The sequence below is a fragment of the Helianthus annuus genome, chromosome 4 (assembly GCF_002127325.2).
Source record: "Helianthus annuus cultivar XRQ/B chromosome 4, HanXRQr2.0-SUNRISE, whole genome shotgun sequence".
Taxonomy (NCBI): Eukaryota; Viridiplantae; Streptophyta; class Magnoliopsida; order Asterales; family Asteraceae; genus Helianthus; species Helianthus annuus.
Genome location: NC_035436.2, coordinates 15,346,704 through 15,351,510, shown reverse-complemented (window position 1 = coordinate 15,351,510; position 4,807 = coordinate 15,346,704). Strand labels below are relative to the sequence as shown.

The 4,807-nt window shown below is 35.7% G+C and overlaps 1 long non-coding RNA gene across 1 annotated transcript; it reads left to right on the top strand.

Annotated features, from left to right (window-relative positions):
* Window positions 1-665: 665 nt before the first annotated feature.
* LOC110935825 lies at window positions 666-3,303 on the top strand. The gene is made up of 6 exons (XR_002589459.2): window positions 666-917; window positions 987-1,043; window positions 1,388-1,465; window positions 1,551-1,573; window positions 2,732-2,784; window positions 2,917-3,303. It is a non-coding gene; the product is annotated as an uncharacterized LOC110935825 (long non-coding RNA).
* Window positions 3,304-4,807: the final 1,504 nt, after the last annotated feature.

Below are 4,807 nucleotides of genomic sequence, written 5' to 3'. Positions count from 1 at the left end.
GTAGTGTTTGTTAAATGCTATCTGACATGTCTTAATTATCTTATTTTGCTCATGAGTTTGAAGCAATTAGCACCCGGTAGGGATTGGACATTTTTCTTTTAGTAATCCGTATAAACCTTTTATCCTGATTAAAAAGTTGTATATGTTTACTGAAATGTTAACTGCTTCTAGTTGATTATTCAATGAGAAATTTACAAAATATAAAGATTTTCATAACAGTAGTTTTATGCTAACGAAAGTCTCGAGAGTAAACCCGTGTTAAACAAACTCATTTCCTCCGGATTCGTCGTCGGTGAACCATCTACCTGCCAAAACGTCTCAACCAACCAACCGACCATCCGATCTATAAAGCGGACACTTGTCCCGTATCTTATGCAGCGGATACGAAAGTTGTCGCGCCAAAATCCCAAGCGGGTTCCCATGCATACCCGTCGACACACTCCCACCCAAATCCGTAACCGCCACCCGATTCCTCCCATCCATCTTTATCGTATAAACCCGTCCCTTGGGCCGTTTCCGCCCTTCTAATATCCCAAGTTTAGTATCCTATTTACTTTATATTTATTTTGAGCTTAATTATACCATATAAAATCCATATTATAAACAACTATCAACTGTGTATTTTTATGGGCCTAATTCCCCCAATCTCTTTAAAATATAAATAATCCCTTTAAAATTTTCGTATCCCGCTCCTAATTCCCCCAATCTCAATCTCTCTCTCTCTCTCTCTCTCTCTCTCTCAAAACCTAAAACTGACTATGCCAATTCACGATGTCAGCCCTAGATCGACGAAGATTCACTGATGATTCCTCAATCGTTCCTCCACATCACCGAAGATTCACCAATTCTTCTGCATAAAACCTAGATCGACGACTCCTTAATCGTTCCTCTAACCAATTTCTGTCACACTTTTGCTGGTAATCGAAGTTGTTCTTGATTTCATGTCGTTTCACGGATCTGAGGTATTTAAGATTTATTTTTTGTAGTATCATGGCACGTAGGCAGATGTCGTGGTTTAGTGGCAGGAGTCGGCAGAGGGCAAGGTGCGGTCTCTTATTCTCCCTAATTTTGCCCTAATTTCTTCCAATTTTCTGCTCGTAATTACTACATCTTACGATATGTAGACAGTAGTAGACCTAAATCACTGTTTTCTTCATGACTTCATGTTTGTTCATAACTCGATCTAAACGGTTTAGGTTAACCTAACTGATTTGTTTATCGATCGTGTGTTCGATTTCGATATGATAACTGTTTATATGGATTTTACAGTTATTTTATGCTCTAGAAACTGTAAACATATGTTGTTCGAGTGAGGATTTAATTTAATTTCTTCCTTTTGTTAAACATTTCTGATGATTATATGTCACTACCAAAACTTGGCAACCAGTTCGATTCTCCCGTCCCGTTCGTCATCTTTCTAGGGTTCCAACATGAGCAGATCAGGTCAACCTCCAGATCTTAAAAAGTAAGTTCCACTCTTCTTTCCATTCTATTATCTATTAGCTTAATACTTCTTCATGTTTTTTACTGATTTTTCATACAATTTACAGGTATATGGACAAGCAACTACAGAGTAAGTTTTCCATTTTCTGATATATAGTTACTGTTGTCGCGTAAACATGCTTCATATATGATTAAATCTAGTTATTTTTGTTGGATTTATGTTTATAGTGAGAGAATTATGCCAGTGTATATGTTTTGAGGTATAAACTATAGTTAGGAATAGGGTTAGCATTGTTAGGGTTGTTATATGTCAGGTATCAGTGATTTGGTTGGAAAAAGATTTTAAGTATGGTTTAATTGAGGAGTAATTGATAGCAGGAAGCAATGATATTTGGTGGTTTCATGGGTGTGGTTGGATTTAGGGGTGCAAAAGAACCTGAGCTTGAGCCGTACACTACTCTAGCTCGAGCTCTGCTTGATTCGAGCCTATGTTTATGAGCTCGAGCTCGTATACATAATTTGACGCTTGAGCTCGGCTCGAGCTAATTTGAGAAAAACCTTAAACAAGCCAAAGCACGGCTCAAGCTTGTATAATGTCTACAATACCTTAAATGAGCCGAAGCTTGGCTCGAGCTCTGCTGGATATTAATTAATATATATACGTCTAAAAAGAATACGTGTCATACACTTTAGAGTTGGTGATGGAAATGTTATACACACACACACACCGGTTATAGAATGGTAAATGAGCCAAAACTAAATAGGTTATTTTTTTAGTTAACTTTAATTATGGGTCTATTGTAAAACCCTTGACGCAATTTTGATGGCTTATACATGTGTTCTTTAAACATTTAAAACATCATATTTAAAAAAACAACTTTCAAATCATATTATAGTATATATTTAGAATATATTACAATTCAATGAACCAAAGGTATAAACCTAGCAGCAGTGGCTGCATAAACGCAGCAGCAGCGGCTGCAGATACAGACATAATGTCACAAATTTGCATTAAAATAAGTACTAGGCATGCTATATATGTTGATACAGTACTAGGCATACAGTACTAGGCATGCTATATATGTTGATGAATAGGTTTACGGTCGTATTTACATGCTACTAAGCTGTTTCAGCTAAATATTCTTCATTTAACAGAATAAGCAGGTTTCGATCTCGTCTACTTCGTTATGTACTAATTAATTTTCTTTTCTTTCTCACGTAGACCTAAATTTTGCAATGTCTCGGTGGTTTTGTACTAACTTTACTCTGATTTTTTGGTAATGAACAGGTTTTCAATCGGATTCAGCCGTCATTAAGCTGTTTTATCGCTGTTTGGATTGGGTATTCTACTATTTTGACTCTGCATTAATCTGAATCTCACAACCCCTAAGGAGTAACAGGAATAACTAATTCCTAAAAATCAAAATCAACAAATCATATTTGTTGAATCTCACACTTGGCTTTTTATTGTAGATATGATGGGATGTACTACTACAAATATCAGAAAGGGCCATGGCCATTAATATTTCACTTTGCATTGGTTTTATTAGATCGAAAGGTTGAACGTGATTATCCAAGATACAGTGAAAGAAAAAGAAAGGTTGAACGATATTATTGCAGAATTGGTGGTGGAAAAAGAGAGATAAGGCGGAGAAAGAGGCTACGAATGAAAGGATGGCAAACATTGAAGCGATGCTAAAAGCTAGGTTTCAAAACGTATAATCATCGACTTAGGTTTCAAAACGTATAAACACTTTGTTTTGAATACAGTTATGATAACTTTGGTATTTGATGTTTCAAGTGGGATGTTTTATATAATTGTGAAAATTTGATAATATGTAAAATTTAAAATTGACATTATATGCAGGTTAAAATAGAAAATGGATAAAAATTGTTTTTAAAAAATAAATAAAAATTGCGACCGCAAAAACGGTCGCAATTTTTCAAAAGGCAAGCAGTTGCAAAACGGTCGCAGTTTTAAAGACAGGCGGTCGGAAAACGATCGCAGTTTGTAAGAGGCATGCGGTCGGAATACGGTCGCATCATGACCGTCGCAACCAAAGTCTCACAAAACCAAGAACAGTCGCAATATTTGTGACCATTATTAAAGTCGCAAAACCTGGGTCGCAAAAGATAGCAGCAGTCGCAACTTAGTCGGAATAGAGCAATTGCGACGGGTGTTTTTCCAATTGTAGTTCCAGTCGGAAAACGGTTGCAACAGGGCAATTGCGACTGGTTTGCGACCAAAATCGCGGTCGGAAAAACCTAGTTTTCTAGTAGTTAACAGATGCGTAGATTTTGTTATCTTTTAGGGCTTGTCCAGTTCCTTGCTTATCATGGCCTTCATGTCTTTCTCTTCTTCATAATCACCCACGAATGATTTCAAACTATCAGTTGAAATTTAATAACCTCTTTTTTAAGTGAGTGATCCCATTAGTGTCTGTATTGATAAGAAGCCTCTTGAAATATATGAAAAACCTGCAAAACATAAAATAATTTTGCAAGTACATAATAAGATTAAAATATATAAATATGTATTAAGCATATCAATACATTTTAGAAATAAAAATAAGATGAGAAATATAAAAGAAATCCTCTACAAATGAAATGGGTCCAGCGGGCATAACAAAATATAGCATTTACATATGAATATATTAAGGAAAAACAAAGATGAGAACCTCGCGAACTCTTGGCGGTTTCAATTCTCCATGGCCTTTCCCTCTAGTGGTTTCTTGGGTTCATGACCATTGCTAGTTGCTACATGGTTCACCCTCAGGTAACTTATTGAAATAAATGGTACCCGAAGGTAGGCAATAAAACTATGTAACATAGTAGACAAAGAAATCCGAGACAAAAAGTCAAGAACTTAAGATGTCAACTTACCACAAAAGCAAAGATCCCTATGTTAACTCAATACCGATACCGTATGAAACAGTTAGACTCTTGACTAATTACAAATATATTGATCTTACCTAAAGAGTTCTTACCTGTGATATTTCAAAGAAATCATGGTAAGGCAATTCCAGTGCTTGGATGGACATAATATTTCTTGGGGTTGGTTGTGTTAACCTTCAACGACATGAAAAGGAACTTGTGAAACTTTTTGCAAAACTAATAAACCAAAAAAACAGTAAAGAAAGTTAAATCACTATGAGATGAAAGTTAAAAATTAATAATAAAGCACCTTTATACTTATGTATATAGTTATATCACTTTTGTCTCTTGAATCAATCACTTTCAAAGCAAGAGGGTGCATCTCAACTCATAATGTCATCATCATCAGCCTTGGTAAAACTGGTTCCCCTTTGTACCAGTGAAATTTATCCCTAACAAAACCAGTGAAAAACTGTAAAGTGTCAACTAT